Here is a 20,688-nt window from a genome sequence, read left to right on the forward strand (position 1 = left end):
TGTTTAGACAAGTTTTTTTGTTTGTTTTGAGCTTTCTGTAGGCAGTGGCATAAATGATCTAAAATTTGCTTGGTGTGTGTATTTATATGCTTTATGTCAGGAAGTACCTAATAATAATAAATTACAGTGATCATGCTTACTAGCATAAATATTTTAGATAGATAATCTTATCTAATTTTCTCCAAAACTCTATGGGGGTATGCGTCATTATTATCACCATTAATAGATGAGGAAACTGAGGTGCAGAGTTCAGTGACAGCGAGTGGTAGAGACAAGACTCAAACTCAGATAGATTTATTCCAAAAGTCTATCTTCTCAATCTGTACAGTAACCTGTCTCCTTTGTCCTTCTTTTTTTATTTCTTGCTCACAGATGGTGATAAATATCAGTTTCATCAAGTTACTTAAACATTTAAAGATGGATATGAATCCAGTTGAAACTTCAAACCACTATTTTCAACTAAATAAATTTTCAGCAACTATCAAAATAGTGTTCCTTTCCCCCAAGTACATATGGAATCTTTTAAAGCTTTAGGATTGCCTTATATTCATCTGCATGCCCTCAGTGTTAACAAAATGAAAAACTGCAAAGCCCTAAAAATATCTCCAAAAAATTTAAAAATATTATATATTATACTTAAAGGTGACATAATTTATTGCCACCTACAGAAACTGAATCATTACATACAAGTGCAAAATTAGTTGGAGTAAAGTTTCTATTTCACATATAACTGCATGATCCCAAGAACAAATGACCCTTTGACATGGGCACAGCCTGAGAACTGAGCAGCAAGGATCTGACTTGGAGTTTAGTGCAGAGAATGTTCACTAGGGGGCGCCTTTGGGCTCCACGTCTGTGGAAAGCGGAAGAAGGATTTGGCTCAGGGAGAAGGGACAACGAAATCCAAGTCCCTTGAAGCCCTTCTGGTCCCACAAGAAATTTTGGGGTTTAAATGCCCCATTTGACTTACCCTACATTAGGTTAAAAGGGCGCGGCTCTTTGTACCACAGCCTCCATCTGTCACTCTATGTGCCCACATTGGGACAGTGAACTCCAATGAGGCAGCCCTCCTCATGGAGGCCAACCTGAAGGTGCTAACAGGTGAAGGCTGTTTGATGATAACACTCCCAGCAGCCGGGACAAGTCCTTTCTGGAAGACATTTTACAGAGAAGGGAAAAGATATTGTACATGGAGAGGGCCAAGGAGGGAGTCTGGAAAAATCTAGAAATTACGTGTGTCAACCCACTTTCTTCTGTCACTAATCACGAAGCCATAGGGCCATTCACTGCCACATGACTTGGGAAAACAGCATAAGGCCCCAAGTAAAGAACTTTCTGGGCCTCTCTCTCCAAGATATAGCTTAATTGAATAATCAAATATCGCACATAAAGCTCTGATTTTAGAAAGCACTCAAACATTAGGTAGGATAGGGGGTTGAATGATAGCCCCCTAAAAAGACATGTTTACATCCTAGAAAGTGTGGATGTGACCTTATCTGGAAAGAGGGCCATATGGATGTAATTAAGTTAGGGCTCTTGAGACATGATAATCCTGGATAATGGGGTGGGCCTAAATTAATGGCAAGTGTCCATATAAGATGGGGCTTCCCAGGAGGCTCAGTGGTAAAGAATACGCCTGCCAATGCAAGAAGACACAGGAGTCACAAGTGGTTTTTATATATATATATATACCCATAAAAAATTTTTCTTTTCTTTTTTTTTTTTTTTTTTTTTTTCACTTTACAATATTGTATTGGTTTTGCCATGGGTGTACATTGTTCCCCATCCTGAACCCCCCTCCCACCTCCCTCCCCATCCCATTCCTCTGGGTCATCCCAGTGCACCAGCCCCTATAATATACATGTTTCAATGCCATTCTCCCAAATCATCGCACCCTCACCCTCTTCCACAGAGTCCAAAAGATTGTTCTATACATCTGTGTCTCTTTTGCTGTCTCGCATACAGGGTTATTGTTACCATCTTTCTAAATTCCATGTATATGCGTTAGTATACTGTATTGGTGTTTTTCTTTCTGGCTTACTTCAATGTGTATAATAGGCTCCAGTTTCATCTACCTCATTAGAACTGATTCATATGTATTCTTTTTAATAGCTGAGTAATACTCCATTGTGTATATGTACCACAGCTTTCTTATCCATTCATCTGCTGATGGACATCTAGGTTGCTTCCATGTCCTGGCTATTATAAACAGTGCTGCGATGAACATTGGGGTACATGTGTCTCTTTCCCTTCTGGTTTCCTTGGTGTGTATGCCCAGCAGTGGGATTGCTGGGTCATATGGCAGCTCTATTTCCAGTTTTTTAAGGAATCTCCACACTGTTCTCCATAGTGGCTGTACTAGTTTGCATTCCCACCAACAGTGTAAGAGAGTTCCCTTTTCTCCACACCCTCTCCAGCATTTATCCCTTGTAGACTTTTGGATTGCAGCCATTCTGACTGGCATGAAATGGTATCTCATTGTGGATTTGATTTGCATTTCTCTGATAATGAGTGACGTTGAGCATCTTTTCATGTGTTTGTTAGCCATCTGTATGTCTTCTTTGGAGAAATGTCTATTTAGTTCTTTGGCCCATTTTTTGATTGAGTCGTTTATTTTTCTAGAATTGAGATGTAGGAGTTGCTTGTATATTTTTGAGGTTAATTCTTTGTCAGTTGCTTCATTTGCTATTATTTTCTCCCATTCCAAAGGCTGTCTTTTCACCTTGCTTATAGTTTCCTTTGTTGTGCAGAAACTTTTAATTTTAATTAGGTCCCGTTTGTTTATTTTTGCTTTTGTTTCCAATATTCTGGGAGGTGGGTCATAGAGATCCTGCCGTGATTTATGTCAGAGACTGTTTTGCCTATGTTCTCCTCTAGGAGTTTTATAGTTTCTGGTCTTACGTTTAGATCTTTAATCCATTTTGAGTTTATTTTTGTGTATGGTGTTACAAAGTGTTCTAGTTTCATTCTTTTACAAGTGGTTGACCAGTTTTCCCAGCACCACTTGTTAAAGAGATTGTCTTTTCTCCATTGTATATTCTTGCCTCCTTTGTCAAAGATAAGGTGTCCATAGGTGCATGGATTTATCTCTGGGCTTTCTATTTTGTTCCATTGATCTATATTTCTGTTTTTGTGCCAGTACCATACTGTCTTGATGACTGTGGCTTTGTAGTAGAGCCTGAAGTCAGGCAGGTTGATTCCTCCAGTTCCATTTTTCTTTCTCAAGATTGCTTTGGCTATTCAAGGTTTTTTGTATTTTCATACAAGTTGTGAAATTATTTGTTCTAGCTCTGTGAAGAATACCATTGGTAGCTTGATAGGGATTGCATTGAATCTATAGATTGCTTTGGGTAGTATACTCATTTTCATATATTGATTCTTTTGATCCATGAACATGGTATATTTCTCCATCTATTAGTGTCCTCTTTGATTTCTTTCACCAGTGTTTTATAGTTTTCTATATATAGGTCTTTGTTTCTTTAGGTAGATTTATTCCTAAGTATTTTATTCTTTTCGTTGCAATGGTGAATGGAATTGTTTCCTTAGTTTCTCTTTCTATTTTCTCATTATTAGTGTATAGGAATGCAAGGGATTTCTGTGTGTTGATTTTATATCCTGCAACTTTACTATATTCATTGATTAGCTCTAGTAATTTCCTGGTGAAGTCTTTAGGGTTTTCTATGTAGAGGATCATGTTATCTGCAAACAGTGCGAGTTTTACTTCTTCTTTTCCAATTTGGATTCCTTTTATTTCCTTTTCTGCTCTGATTGCTGTGGCCAAAATTTCCAAAACTATGTTGAATAGTAGTGGTGAGAGTGGGCACCCTTATCTTCTTCCTGACTTTAGGGGAAATGCTTTCAATTTTTCACCATTGAGGATAATGTTTGCTGTGGGTTTGTCATATATAGCTTTTATTATGTTGAGATAAAAAAAGGATTATTATTATTATCCTTTATATTATAATATTATCCTTCTATTCCTGCTTTCTGGAGGGTTTTTATCATAAATGTATGTTGAATTTTGTCAAAGGCTTTCTCTGCATCTATTGAGATAATCATATGGTTTTTATTTTTCAATTTGTTAATGTGGTGTATTACATTGATTGATTTGCAGATATTGAAGAATCCTTGCATCCCTGGGATAGAGCCCACTTGGTCATGATGTATGATCTTTGTAATGTGTTGTTGGATTCTGTTTGCTAGAATTTTGTTAAGGATTTTTGCATCTATGTTCATCAGTGATATTGGCCCGTAGTTTTCTTTTTTGTGGCATCTTTGTCAGGTTTTGGTATTAGGGTGATGGTGGACTCATAGAATGAGTTTGGAAGTTTATCTTCCTCTGCAATTTTCTGGAAGAGTTTGAGTAGGATAGGTGTTAGCTCTTCTCTAAATTTTTGGTAGAATTCAGCTGTGAAGGTGTCTGGACCTGGGCTTTTGTTTGCTGGAAGATTTTTGATTACAGTTTCAATTTCCATGCTTGTGATGGGTCTGTTAAGATTTTCTGTTTCTTCCTGGTTCAGTTTTGAAAAGTTGTACTTTTCTAAGCATTTGTCCATTTCTTCCAAGTTGTCCATTTTATTGGCATATAGTTGCTGATAGTAGTCTCTTATGATCCTTTGTATTTCTGTGTTGTCTGTTGTGATCACTCCATTTTCATTTCTAATTTTATTGATTTGATTTTTCTCCCTTTGTTTCATGATGAGTTTGGCTAATGGTTTGTCAATTTTATTTATCTTCTCAAAGAACCAGCTTTTGGCTTTGTTGATTTTTGCTATGGTCCCTTTTTGTTTCTTTTGCATTTATTTCTGCCCTAATTTTTAAGATTTCTTTCCTTCTACTAACCCTGGGGTTCTTCATTTCTTCCTTTTCTAGTTGCTTTAGGTGTAGAGTTAGGTTATTTATTTGACTTTTTTCTTGTTTCTTGAGGTATGCCTGTATTGCTATGAACATTCCCCTTAGCACTGCTTTTACCGTGTCCCACAGGTTTTGAGTTGTTGTGTTTTCATTTTCATTCATTCATGCATATTTTGATTTCTTCTGTGATTTATTGGTTATTCAGCAGCATGTTGTTCAGCCTCCATATGTTAGAATTTTTAATAGTTTTTCTCCTGTAATTGAGATCTAATCTTACTGCATTGTGGTCAGAAAAGATGCTTGGAATGATTTCAATTTTTTTGAATTTACCAAGGCTAGATTTATGGCCCAGGATGTGATCTATCCTGGAGAAGATTTTGTGTGCACTTGAGAAAAAGGTGAAATTCATTGTTTGGGGGTGAAATGTCCTATAGATATCAATTAGGTCTAACTGGTCTATTGTATCATTTAAAGTTTGTGTTTCCTTGTTAATTTTCTGTTTAGTTGATCTATCCATAGATGTGAGTGGGGTATTAAAGTCTCCCACTATTATTGTGTTATTGTTAATTTCCCCTTTCATACTTGTTAGCATTTTTCTTACATATTGCAGTGCTCCTATGTTGAGTGCATATATATTTATAATTGTTATATCTTCTTCTAGAGTTGATCCCTTGATCATTATGTAGTGTCCTTCTTTGTCTCTTTTCACAGCCTTTGTTTTAAAGTCTATTTTATCTTATATGAGTATTGCTACTCCTGCTTTCTTTTGGTCTCTATTTGTGTGGAATATCTTTTTCCAGCCCTTCACCTTCAGTCAGTATGTGTCCCTTGTTTTGAGGTGGGTCTCTTGTTGACAACATATATAGGGGTTTTGTTTTTGTATCCATTCAGCCAGTCTTTGTCTTTTGGTTGGGGCATTCAACCCATTTACATTTAAGGTAATTATTGATAAGTATGATCCCGTTGCCATTTACTTTATTGTTTTGGGTTCGAGTTTATACACCCTTTCTGTGTTTGCTGTCTAGAGAAGATCCTTAAGCATTTGTTGGAGAGCTGGTTTGGTGGTGCTGAATTCTCTCAGCTTTTGCTTGTCTGTAAAGCTTTTGATTTCTCCTTCATATTTGAATGAGATCCTTGCTGGGTACAGTAATCTGTGCTGTAGGTTATTTTCTTTCATCACTTTAAGTATGTCCTGCCATTCCCTCCTGGCCTGAAGAGCTTCTATTGAAAGATCAGTTGTTATCCTTATGGGAATCCCCTTGTGTGTTATTTGTTGTTTTCCCCTTGCTGCTTTTAATATTTGTTCTTTGTGTTTGATCTTTGTTAATTTGATTAATATGTGTCTTGGGGTGTTTTGCCTTGGGTTTCTCCTGTTTGGGACTCTCTGGGTTTCTTGGACTTGGGTGATTATTTCCTTCCCCATTTTAGGGAAGTTTTCAACTATTATCTCCTCAAGTATTTTCTCATGGTCTTTCTTTTTGTCTTCTTCTTCTGGGACTCCTATGATTCAAATGTTGGGGTGTTTAACATTGTCCCAGAGGTCTCTGAGGTTGTCCTCATTTCTTTTCATTCATTTTTCTTTTTCCTCTCTGTGTCATTTATTTCTACCATTCTATCTTCTACCTCACTTATCCTATATCTTGCCTCCGTTATTCTACTGTTGGTTCCCTCCAGAGTGTTTTTGATCTCATTTATTGCATTATTCATTATATATTGACTCTTTTTTATTTCTTCTAGGTCCTTGTTAAACCTTTCTTGCATCTTCTCAATCCTTGTCTCCAGGCTATTTATCTGTAACTCCATTTTGTTTTCAAGATTTTGGATCATTTTCACTATCATTATTTGGAATTCTTTATTAGGTAGATTCCCTATCTCCTCCTCTTTTGTTTGGCTTGGTGGGCATTTATCCTGTTCCTTTACCTGCTGCATATTTCTCTGCCTTTTCATCTTGTTTATATTGCTGTGTTTGGAGTGGCCTTTCTGTATTCTGGCAGTTTGTGGTTCCTCTTTATTGTGGAGGTTCCTCACTGTGGGTGGGGTTGGACGGGTGGCTTGTCAAGGTTTCCTGGTTAGGGAACCTTGTGTCGGTGTTCTGGTGGGTGGAGCTGGATTTCTTCTCTCTGGAGTGCAATGAAGTGTCCAATAATGAGTTAGGATATCAGTGGGTTTGGTGTGACTTTGGGCAGCCTGTATATTAAAGCTCAGGGCTATGTTCGTGTGTTGCTGGAGAATTTGCATGATATGTCTTGCTCTGGAACTTGTTGGCCCTTGGGTGGTGCTTGGTTTCAGTGTAGGTATGGAGGCATTTGATGAGCTCCTATCGATTAATGTTCCCTGGAGTCAGGAGTTCTCTGGTGTTCTCAGGATTTGGACTTAAGCCTCCTGCCTCTGGTTTTCAGTCTTATTCTTACAGTAGCCTCAAGACTTCTCGATCCATCACTTCCAAGGCAGTTCCCTCTGTTTGTTTTAGCTTCTTTTGTTTGCTGGTCTCTTCAGTGTCTAATTTCCACCCTGACACAAGGGGGCGATGGTGGACACATTTTTAGGCTCCCTTGTTCAGTCGTGCTGTGGGGAGGGAGAAACACTGCAAACAAATAACACTGGCGTGTGCTCGCAGTGTCTCGGCCACACTGGGTTTGCCCCTGCTCACTGTGTGTGTGCTTTCCCTGTCTACACTGCTTAGGCTCTAGGTTGCTCTGCCGGGAACCGTCTGAGGCCGGCCCTGAGTGGTATGCACTTCCCAGGTCTAAGCCGCCCAGCTTCAGGTACTCGGGTAGTCCTCAGAGGCGCAGACTCGGTTGGGCCTGCATTTTGTGCCCTTCCCAGGTCCGAGCAGCTCAGGTGACCAGGTGCTTGGCAAGTGCGGTCGCTGTGACTTTTTGCCTCCCCCCTCCCTGCCGCTCAGTTTTCTGGGTGTACAACCAGCACACCTTCTCAGGTGTGCCGTGTGTCTCTTCTGGGGAGCTGATCTCTGGCTGCGACCCTCCCGGCGGATGTCGACCGTCCAGAATCCCAAGAAGTCTTGGTTAGCAATGAAGTCTGCTTGGAGTTTGGTATAGGATGCCTCTCTGGGGCCACGATTGCCCCCTTCTGGCTCTGGCTGCCCTCGCCTGCCTGTCTCCAGTGGGGGATGGGCCGGTCCACCGCCGGCTAGCTCTGCTCAGTCCTTTGTTTTGTGAGTGGGCCTGGCAGTGTCTTAGGTTAGGGCTTTTCGTGCGATAGCTATCCCACAGTCTTGTTTGCTATCTCAAGTTAGTTTCCTCAGATTGCCCTCAGGGCATTCAGGCCTGGTCCTTACTCTAAGCAATGCAGCCTGCGCCTCCCTGCCCAGCCCCTGCTTGCTAGTGGTGGATGTGGGTGTCTCCGCTGCTTCTCCGCTGGGAGTTACCATTGGGCATGTAATCTGTGGGTTTTAATTATTTATTTATTTTTCCTCCCGGTTATGTTGTCCTCTGAGGTTCCAAGGCTTGCCACAGACTCACTAGTAAGAGTGTTTCCTGGTGTTTGGAAACTTCTCTCTTTTTTAAGACTCCCTTCCCCGGGCCGGATCTGTCCCTACCTTTTGTCTCTCTTTTTATCATTTATATTTTTTCCTACTTCCTTTCAAAGACAATGGGCTGCTTTTCTGGGTGCCTGATGTCCTCTACCAGCATTCAGAAGTTGTTTTGTGGAACTCACTCAGCGTTCAAATGTTCTTTTGATGAATTTGTGGGGGGAGAAAGCGGTCTCCCCGTCCTATCCCTCCGCCATCTTAGGACCGCCCCCGAGATACGGGTCTTATTCTTGGTTTAGGAAGATCCTGTGGATGAGGAAATGGCAACCCACTGCAGTATTCTTGCCTGGAAAATCCCATGGACAGAGCCTGACAGGCTACTGAGCACATACACACATCTTTATAAGAGATAGTAGAACAGTAACAGACACATGTAAACATAGAGACTGAGACTGGAGTGATGCATCCCCAAACAAAGAACGTCTTGAAGCTGGAAGAAGAAAAGAACATTCTCTCCTAGAGCCCCAGAGAAGTGCAGCCCTACAAACACCTGGATTTGTTTTAAACCACCCAGTTTGTTGTAGTGTATTCCAACAGCTGTAGGAAACTAAGAGAATTATACATCAAGCAAGCACATGCCAGGCACTCAGTGCATTATCTCATATAATCCACACAACATTCCTATGAGATGAAGACCACTGTTATCTCCACTTACAGACAAAGAAATAGGACCAGGAGGGTCATTTATCATCGTGTTCAAGGTCACACATCCAGGCAGTGTGAAGTTGGAATCTGATGTCATACACTGCACTGCCCCTAAAATCTTCTTTACAAAGGCCTCCCTCCTACAAGGGCTGCTTAGACCACAGGCCGGCAAAGCGACCTGACCTGCGGGATCTGTGGGCACAAGCCTCACCTCACACAGAGCCTCAGGCATCCTCCTGCTCTTTGCTACCCTGTCTGCATCTCTGTCTCTGGGGTCTCCAAATAGGCTGGCCTCTGCCTCTCACACCCATTTGACACTCAGCATTTTGCTACCTTACTTTCACATTGTCTCTCTCTCTGCACACACATACATGCCCCCGCTCATTGAACACCATCAGGTTGAAAATGAGCTGATAAAATAATTCCAGGCTCTGTGGCTTGTCCTGCCAGTGACCTTCATTGCATTCCAGCAGGAGGTGTCTGGGGGCTCTGCCCCGAGGCTGGTTGGCAGTATCATTGCTTCCTGCCCAGCACCAGCTGCCTCTCACCACGACAAGCAGTCACGTGCCTGCTATGGGTCTGAATCATCCCCTGTGAGGGATCAAGGCCCAAAGTTAACCAGTTATTACAAATGTCCTCTTATTACAAAACATATATCCCACTTAAATTGCCACACTCAAATGAACTGAACTGTAAAGCAGATATTTCTTTCAGAGTAAGCATTTAAAAGGAAATAGATACTGAAATAAATACTTTATCTCCATCATTAATCTTTAATTCACCAACTTACTCTAAATCCTAGCTTGGAGTCAGACATCCTTCACTGTGATTTGAATGCAACCTTTCTTTCTTTATTTTATTTTTTTGAGTCAAAGTTCCTTGGGCTGACTTGTGACAGTGATTATACTAACAGTTTTTGTTGAGTGCTTGTGATGTGCCAGGTGGTTTCATGCTTATTTTATGGAGGAAGAAACTATACCCAAAGGGTTTAAGTGACTTGCCCAAGGGTAGGGGGCTGAATGTGAGCTCACGTCTAGCTATCAGCAAAGCTCTCTTGATCTCTCTAATCTTCCAACCCTGGGGAGGTGTGAGCAGACACTTTGAAATGTCCTGTTCTCAGATACCTGCCTCCTTCCTCAACCCTAAGCTGGGCTGAGGCCAGGAAGGCAAGTTTCTCCCTGCCCTAGTGAAGTGTCTATGCAGAGTCCTGATAGAAAAACCCCTTGTGATCAGAGTTGAACCTACCTCTCCACCCCTGCGCATCCCACCTCAACACCCACCCCCCACTTGTCTTTCCCAGACTGTGTCCTCTTTGCCCTCTCTTCACACACACTCCTTTTTGTTGAGAATCAGAAAGCCTTCCTCCTCTTCTCTTCTTGGTAAACTCCTTGTTATGGGTTGAATCGTGTCCCCCACTCCCATGTTCATCTGTTCAAGTCCTAGCCCCCAGTACTTCAGAATGTGACCTTATTTGGGAATAGGGCTACTGAGGATGTAATTAGTTAGGATGAGGCCACATTGGAATATAGTGGGCCCTAATCTTAAATGACTGATGTCCTTATAAAAAAGGAGAAATTTGGACACACACACAAGGAGAATGCCATGTGAATGAAGATGACGGCAGAGATCAGGGTGATGCTTCTACAAGCCAAAATAAGGGCATGATAACCAGTAACCAACAGGCCTGGAACTGACTCTCCCACATAGCCCTCTGAGGGAACCAACCCTGCAAACACTTTGATCTGGGATTTCCGGCTTCCAGAAGTGAAATTTCTATTGGTTACACCATCCAGTTTGTGGTACTTTGTATGCAGCCCTAGGAAACTCATGTGCTCCTCTTCATTTAAGACCCAGTTTCAATGTCCCTTCTCCATGCCTGTGCTTCCTTGTCCCCCCCTCAAGCTGTGGCATGTATTGCACTATATTGCAGTGACTTTGTCTGTGTCTCTGTTCTGCAATGGAAGCTGAGATTTCGAGAGTGGAGAATAAGTTTGCTTTATCTTTGTGTCTACTCCTGTGCCATGTCTGTGCACTGCGGATTGTAGATGCTCAATAAATGCTTGTTGAAGAAAAGGCTAAGGAACAGCATAGCTCACTGGTCCACATAGCCTGGAGGCCTGCCTAAGCTCTCATCCTGTGGTTAGAAAAAAAAGAACTAAATCTAAACCATAGGTCATTCTGGGGGACGTTTATAGAAATGAAACAGCTACACAGATGTGCACTTCCACACAGTCTGAATCGGGAGTCAGAGCAGGCCTTGTTGGTGTCACAGCAGCACAGCTGGTGAGCTGGGGGTGGGGAGGCTCCCAGAGGCCTACTTTCACGAGAGGGAGGCGCCAGGGAGAGGGCTTGGCCCCTGGAAGGGGCCCTTGGTGTTGAAGGGAAATTGAGATGATGCAACAGCCTGCTTCCTGCTTCCTGAGTTGTCCCAGCGCCCACCCTGTGGACTCCTGTCTGGGTCCAGGAGGAAGGCTAGGCTATTGGGAAAGCCAGGAAGATCTCTTTTCTACCAAACACTGGGCCCCAAAGAGCTCTAGACTCCTGTGGCCGTATTTACAAAAAGAGCAGGTGAGCAGTGTCACAACTCACTTTGCTGCTGATCCCAGCCCTTTGGCATTTTGGGGTTCAGTGCAGTGAGAATTGGTGCAGGCTGGTTTGTGCACATGTATGTTCTCCCCTGGGAATCCCCTCAGTCCCGGGAGTTGAAGTTCTATATCAACTGTTGGGGCTAAGAGGGAGGTGAAGAACACTGGAATTTAACTTATTATAGCTAATGGTGACTCCAGAGACTGAGGAGGCCTGTGGGTAAGTTGGGCTAAACCCAGGTGACGTGCTTTCTCCTCTACAAATTTTGTCTGAGTGCTGTGGCATGGGGGAAAAAGAGAAAGAATAAAGCATTCTGCAGCCAAAAATATTTCCAACAAAGAGCAGTGAAGTCCCAGCTTAGCCCCTGACCTTATTAACGTGCTATATTAGAGATCCACACATTAGGTGATTTGATCTAAACTGAACAAGGACAAGATGACATTCACAACTACTAAGTCCTGGCCACTGAGACACAGAACAGCACCAAATGGGGAGGTAACAGGCAGCGAATACTAGCTCTAAAGAGGCATATGAACTGTGTGCATGCATGCATGAGTGCACGCTGTGCAAAGATACATTAACCATGAAAAGCCAAGTCACACTATTACTACTAATCTGGATGATCAAAATGCAAAGGACTGAAACACTGAGGATTTAGAGGCCCAAGTAATTGGTTAGAATGAAGAAATTCTACCACCAGACATCACAAGGTGCTTCGGTGAGCTAATCCAGTGCATCACAGTTTCAGATGCACAACAGAACCATCTGGTGAGTTGATTCTTTTAATGCAGAGATTAGGCTCCACCTGACCAATGAAATCATGATTTCTGGGATAGGACCAAAGCACTGCTATTTCCTTAAAGCTCTCCAAGGTGATTCTATTGAGCCAGGGTTAAGAATGCACTGACTTAATCTTTTCATCATCAACAAAATTAAATACCATTAGTGTTAACAGGGGGAAAAAAACTGTTTAAAAGAACAAGAGAGTGTTGTATCAGAACAGGGAATATAATTCTATCATTGAGACTATGGACTCTGGAGCCAGACCACTAAAGTTCAACTTGTCTTGTGTCACTTACTATCTGTTAACCTTTTGTGCTTGGTTGCTCAGGCATGTACAACTCTTTAGACTGTAGCCCACCAGGCTTCTCTGTCCATGGGATTTTTCAGGCAAGAATACTGGAGTGGGTTGCTATTTTCCTCCTCCAGGGGAATCTTCCTAACCAAGGGATTGAACCCATGTCTCCTGGGTCTGCTGCATTGCAGGCAGATTCGTTACTCACTGATCCATCTACAGTACATCATTTTCCCTCTCTGTGCTCCAGTACTCTTGCCTGGCAAATCCCATGGATGGAGGAGCCTGGTAGGCTGCAGTCCATGGGGTCGCTAAGAGTCGGACATGACTGGGCGACTTCACTTCCACTTTTCACTTTCATGCAAAGGAAATGGCAACCCACTCCAGTGTTCTTGCCTGGAGAATCCCAGGGACAGGGGAGCCTGGTGGGCTGCCGTCTCTGGGGTCGCACAGAGTCGGACACGACTGAAGTGACTTAGCAGCAGGAGCAGCAGAGGCAGTGCCTCAGTTTTCTGTAAAACGAAAACAATAACACATCTCACAAGGTGATCATGAACACTGAAAGTGAAAGTTGCTCAGTCGTGTCTGACTCTGCAACCCTGAATTCTCCAGGCCGGAATACTGGAGTGGATAACCTTCCCCTTCTCCAGGAGATCTTTCCAACCCAGATATCGAACCCAGGTCTCCCACATTGCAGGCAGATTCTTTACCAGCTGAGCCACAAGAGAACCCAAGAATACTGGAATGGTTAGCCTATCCCTTCTCCAGTGGATCTTTCCAACCCAGGAATCGAACTGGGGTCTTCTGCTTTGCAGGAGATTCTTTACCAACTGAGCTATCAGGGAAGCCTGATCCTGAGCGCTAGGAGTTTATATTGTTAGGATACTTTAAAAAGTACCTGGCACTCTGTCAGCACTACATAAATATTTACTATTAATTGTCTACAAACAAGTTTTTCACAGGTCTAGGCTTGTGGTTGAAACTGAAGATGTAGTCTGTCCATCAAGATAGCCTTTCCTATAGTGTCCTGCTTTTGGAAGTCGAGTATAGGGGGTACAGAAACTAGAAATGTAAACTGGACTATTGGTAAACTGTAGCTTTGAAATTCTATCAAATAGAAGAAAAGTCTAATCTATTGGTTGAATTCCATTACAATTACCAACAACTAGAACATTAAAAACAGTAATATAGAAAACAGTTTTAGTCTAAGAAGGCAAGAATATACATTGGGGAGGGAGGAGCTAAGATGGCGGAGGAGTAGGACGGGGAGAACACTTTCTCCCCCACAAATTCATCAAAAGAACATTTAAACGCCGAGTAAATTCCACAAAACAACTTCTGAATGCCGGCAGAGGACATCAGGCACCCAGAAAAGCAACCCAAGTCTTTGAAAGGAGGTAGGGAAAAATATAAAAGACAAAAAAAGGGACAAAAAGAGGGAGGGACGGAGTTCCATCCCGGGAAGGGAGTCTTAAAAAGAGAGAAGTTTCCAAACACCAGAAAACCTTCTCACTGCTGAATCTGTGCCGAGCCTTGGAAGCACAGAGGGCAACATAACAGGGAGGAAAAATAAACAATTAAAATCCACACATTGCGAGCCCTATGGTAACTCCCCCAGCGGAGAAGCAGCGCAGATGCCTGCATACGCCATTAGCAAGCAGGGGCTGGGCAGGGAGGCGCGGCGCGGGCTGCATCGCAAGGATCTGGCCTGAATACCCCGAGCACTATCTGAGCGAAATAATTTGGGCTAGCAAACCAGACTGTGGGATATCTACCACGTGAAAAGCCAGCCCTAACCTATGACACCGCCAGGCCCGCGCACGGAACAAAGAACTGAACAGAGATAGCCGGCGGCAGACCATCCCCCTCCGGTGATAGGCAGCCAGAGCCGGAAGGGGACAATCGCAGCCCCAGAGAGACATTATCTATGAAACTGTAAGGAGGCTTCTTTGCTAACTAAAACTTCTTGGGGGTCTGGATGGTCAACATCTGCCTGAGAAGGTGTGCCGGTGCGCAACTAGATAACCGAGCGGCGGGGAGGCGATAAATCGCAGCAATCGCGCGCGCAAAACACCTCATCACCTGAGCTGCTCGGATCTGGGAAGGGCACAAAACGCAGGCCCAACCGAGAGTCTGCGCCTCTGAGGACTACCCGAGTGCCTGAACCTGAGCGGCTTGGACCTGGGAAGTACAGGTAGCCCAGGGCCGGCCGCGGATGGTTCATGGCGGAGCAACCTAGAGCCTGAGCAGCGTGGGCAGAGAGGCTACAAGCGCTGTGAACTGGGGGCAGACCCAGCGTGGCTGAGGCACTGCGAGCACACGCCAGTGTTATTTGTTTGTGGCATCCCTCCCTACCTCCCCTCAGTGCGACTGAACAAGTGAGCCTATAAAAAAAAAAAAAAAATTTAAGTCCTCTATTATTCCTTTAATTTCCACTTTTATAACCAATTACTTTGCAAAAAAAAAAGAAGACCCTTTTTTTTTTAAAAAGCAAACTTCATATATATATAATTTTTTAAAATAATTTTTTGACATTTTTTTCTTTTTCCTTCTTTTCTTTAACATTGTATTTTGAAATTCCAAACTCTACTCTAGATTTTTAATTTTAACTTTTTAGTATTTGTTATCAATTTTGTACCTATAGTTTTTTTTTTTTTTTATATAATTTCTGAGACCCTTTTTTCTTTTTTTTTTCTTTTTCTCTGTTTCTTTCTCTTCTTCTTTTAAATAACATTGTATATCTGAAATTCCAAACTCTATTCTAGATTTTTAATTTATGCTTTTTGGTATTTGTTATCAATTTTGTACCTGTATTTTTTTTTAAATAATTTATGCGACCTTGTTTGTTCTTGTTTGTTTTTTTTTTTTCTCTCTTTCTTTTTCTTCTTCTTTTTTTTTAACGTTGTATTTTTGAAATTCCAAACTCTACTCTAGATTTTTAACTTTTGCTTTTTGGTATTAGTTATCAATTTTGTACTTATATTTTCTTTATAATTTTTGCGACCTTGTTTGTTTTTGTTTGTTCATTTTTTCTCTCTTTCTTTTCCCTCTTCTTTTCTTTAACATCGTATTTTTGAAATTCCAAATTCTACTCTAGATTTTAAATTTCTGTTTTTATGTATTTGTTACCAATTTTGTACCTTAAAAACCGAAGCTTCAGTACCCATTTTTCACTAGGGAGCGAGATTACTGGCTTAACTGCTCTCTCTCCTTTTGACTCTCTTTTTTCTCCACTAGGTCGCCTGTGTCTCCTCTCTTAACCCCTCTCTACTCTACCCAACTCTGTGAATTTCTGTGTGTTCCAGACGGTGGAGAACACTTAGGGAACTGATTATTGGCTGGATCTGTCTCCCTCCTTTTCATTCCCCCCATTTACCCTCCTGGCCACCTCTGCCACCTTCTTCCTTCTTCTCTTCTCTGTATAACTCTGTGAACAACTATGAGTGGTCGAGTTGTGGAGTGCACATAAGGAAGAGATTACTGAATAGCCCACTCTCTCCTCTATTGATTCCACCGCATCTCATTTGGGTCACCTCTAACTCTCTCCTCACTCTTCTCTTCTCCATATAACCCTGTAAACCTCTCTGGGCGAAACAAGTTTCAGGGCAAGACATACCAAGCAAATTCTCCAGCAGCAAGGAATCCAGCCCTGAGCTCCAAGATACAGGCAGCCCAAAGTCACCCCAAAACCATAGACATCCCATAACTCATTACTGGACATTTTATTGCACTCCAGAGAGAAGAAATACAGCTCCACTCACCAGAACACTGACACAAGCTTCCCTAACCAAGAAACCTTGACAAGCCACCTGTACAAACCCACACAGAGCGAGGAAACGCCACAATAAATAAACTCCACAAACTGCCAGAATACAGAAAGGACACCCCAAACGCAGCAATTTAAACAAGATGAAGAGACAGAGGAATACCCAGCAGATAAAGGAACAGGATAAATGCCCACCAAACCAAACAAAAGAGGAAGAGATAGGGAATCTACCTGATAAAGAATTCCGAATAATGATAGTGAAATTGATCCAAAATCTTGAAATCAAAATGGAATCACAGATAAATAGCTTGGAGACAAAGATTGAGAAGATGCAAGAAAGGTTTAACAAGGACCTAGAAGCAATAAAAGAGAGTCAATATAAAATAAATAATGCAATAAGTGAAATTAAAAACACTCTGGAGGCAACAAATAGTAGAATAACAGAGGCAGAAGATAGGATTAGTGAATTAGAAGATAGAATGGTTGAAATAAATGAATCAGAGAGGATAAAAGAAAAACGAATTAAAAGAAATGAGGACAATCTCAGAGACCTCCAGGACAATATTAAACGCTACAACATTCGAATCATAGGGGTCCCAGAAGAAGAAGACAAAAAGAAGGACCATGAGAAAATACTTGAGGAGATAATAGTTGAAAACTTCCCTAAAATGGGGAAGGAAATAATCACCCAAGACCAAGAAACCCAGAGAGTCCCAAACAGGATAAACCCAAGGCAAAACACCCCAAGACACATATTAATCAAATTAACAAAGATCAAACACAAAGAACAAATATTAAAAGCAGCAAGGGAAAAACAACAAATAACACACAAGGGAATTCCCATTAGGATAACAGCTGATCTTTCAATAGAAACTCTTCAAGCCAGGAGGGAATGGCAAGACATACTTAAAGTGATGAAAGAAAATAACCTACAGCCCAGATTATTGTACCCAGCAAGGATCTCATTCAAATATGAAGGAGAAATCAAAAGCTTTACAGACAAGCAAAAGCTGAGAGAATTCAGCACCACCAAACCAGCTCTCCAACAAATACTAAAGGATTTTCTCTAGACAGAAAACACAAAAACAGTGTATAAACTCGAACCCAAAACAATAAAGTGAATGGCAACGGGATCATACTTATCAGTAATTACCTTAAATGTAAATGGGTTGAATGCCCCAACCAAAAGACAAAGACTGGCTGAATGGATACAAAAACAAGACCCCTACATATGTTGTCTACAAGAGACCCACCTCAAAACAGGGGACACATAGAGACTGAAAGTGAAGGGCTGGAAAAAGATTTTTCATGCAAATAGGGACCAAAAGAAAGCAGGAGTAGCAATACTTATATCAGATAAAATAGACTTTAAAACAAAGGCTGTGAAAAGAGACAAAGATGGTCAGTACATAATGATCAAAGGATCAATCCAAGAAGAAGATATAACAATTATAAATATATATGCACCCAACACGGGAGCGCCGCAATATGTAAGACAAATGCTAACAAGTATGAAAGGAGAAATTAACAATAACACAATAATAGTGGGAGACTTTAATACCCTACTCACATCTATGGATAGATCAACTAAACAGAAAATTAACAAGGAAACACAAACTTTAAACGATACAATAGACCAGTTAGACCTAATTGATATCTATAGGACATTTCATCCCCAAACAGTGAATTTCACCTTTTTCTCAAGCGCACATGGAACCTTCTCCAGGATAGATCACATCCTGGGCCATAAATCTAGCCTTGGTAAATTCAAAAAAATAGAAATCATTCCAAGCATCTTTTCTGACCACAATGCAGTAAGATTAGATCTCAATTACAGGAGAAAAACGATTAAAAATTCCAACATATGGAGGATGAACAACACCCTGCTGAATAACCAACAAATCACAGAAGAAATCAAAAAAGAAATCAAAATTTACATAGAAACTAATGAAAATGAAAACACAACAACTCAAAACCTGTGGGACACTTTAAAAGCAGTCCTAAGGGGAAAGTTCATAGCAATGCAGGCATACCTAAAGAAACAAGAAAAAAGTCAAATAAATAACCTAACCCTACACCTAAAGCAACTGGAAAAGGAAGAAATGAAGAACCCCAGGGTTAGTAGAAGGAAAGAAATCTTAAAAATTAGGGCAGAAATAAATACAAAAGAAACAAAAGAGACCATAGCAAAAATCAACAAAGCCAAAAGCTGGTTCTTTGAAAGGATAAATAAAATTGACAAACCATTAGCCAGACTCATCAAGAAACAAAGGGAGAAAAATCAAATCAATAAAATTAGAAATGAAACTGGAGAGATCACAACAGACAACACAGAAATACAAAGGATCATAAGAGACTACTATCAACAATTATATGCCAATAAAATGGACAACGTGGAAGAAATGGACTAATTCTTAGAAAAGTACAACTTTCCAAAACTCGACCAGGAAGAAATAGAAAATCTTAACTGACCCATCACAAGCACGGAAATTGAAACTGTAATCAAAAATCTTTCAGCAAACAAAAGCCCAGGTCCAGACAGCTTCACAGCTGAATTCTACCAAAAATTTAGAGAAGAGCTAACACCTATCCTGCTCAAACTCTTCCAGAAAATTGCAGAGGAAGGTAAACTTCCAAACTCATTCTATGAGGCCACCATCACCCTAATACCAAAACCTGACAAAGATCCACAAAAAAGAAAACTACAGACCAATATCACTGATGAACATAGATGCAAAAATCCTTAACAAAATTCTAGCAATCAGAATCCAACAACACATTAAAAAGATCATACACCATGACCAAGTGGGCTTTATCCCAGGGATGCAAGGATTCTTCAATATCCACAAATCAATCAATGTTATACATCACATTAACAAATTGAAAAATAAAAACCATATGATTATCTCAATAGATGCAGAGAAAGCCTTTGACAAAATTCAACATCCATTTATGATAAGAACTCTCCAGAAAGCAGGAATAGAAGGAATATATCTCAACATAATAAAAGCTATATATGACAAACCCACAGCAAACATTATCCTCAATGGTGAAAAATTGAAAGCATTTCCTCTAAAGTCAGGAACAAGACAAGGGTGCCCACTTTCACCATTACTATTCAACATAGTTTTGGAAGTTTTAGCCACAGCAATCAGAGCAGAAAAAGAAATAAAAGGAATCCAAATTGGAAAAGAAGAAGTAAAACTCTCACTGTTTGCAGATGACATGATCCTCTACATAGAAAACCCTAAAGACTCCACCAGAAAATTACTATAACTAATCAATGATTATAGTAAAGTTGCAGTATATAAAATCAACACACAGAAATCCCTTGCATTCCTATACACTAATAATGAGAAAACTGAAAGAGAAATTAAGGAAACAATTCCATTCACCATTGCAACGGAAAAAATAAAATACTTAGGAATATATCTACCTAAAGAAACCAAAGACCTATATATAGAAAACTATAAAACACTGGTGAAAGAAATCAAAATGGACACTAATAGATGGAGAAATATACCATGTTCATGGATCAAAAGAATCAATATAGTGAAAATGCGTATACTACCCAAAGCAATTTATAGATTCAATGCAATCCCTATCAAGCTACCAACGGTATTCTTCACAGAGCTAGAACAAAGAATTTCACAATTTGTATGGAAATACAAAAAACCTCGAATAGCCAAAGCTATCTTGAGAAAGAAGAATGGAACTGGAGGAATCAACCTGCCTGACTTCAGGCTCTACTACAAAGCCACAGTTATCAAGACAGTATGGTACTGGCACAAAGACAGAAATATTGATCAATGGAACAAAATAGAAAGCCCAGAGATAAATCCACGCACATATGGACACCTTATCTTTGACAAAGGAGGCAAGAATATACAATGGATTAAAGACAACCTCTTTGACAAAGAAGGCAAGAATATACAATGGATTAAAGACAACCTCTTTAACAAGTGGTGCTGGGAAAACTGGTCAACCACTTGTAAAAGAATGAAACTAGACCACTTTCTAACACCATACACAAAAATAAACTCAAAATGGATTAAAGATCTCAATGTAAGACCAGAAACTATAAAACTCCTAGAGGAGAACATAGGCAAAACACTCTCCGACATACATCACAGCAGGATCCTCTATGACCCACCTCCCAGAATATTGGAAATAAAAGCAAAAATAAACAAATGGGACCTAATTAAACTT

The sequence above is a fragment of the Bos mutus genome, chromosome 8, assembly GCF_027580195.1.
Source record: "Bos mutus isolate GX-2022 chromosome 8, NWIPB_WYAK_1.1, whole genome shotgun sequence".
Taxonomy (NCBI): domain Eukaryota; kingdom Metazoa; phylum Chordata; class Mammalia; order Artiodactyla; family Bovidae; genus Bos; species Bos mutus.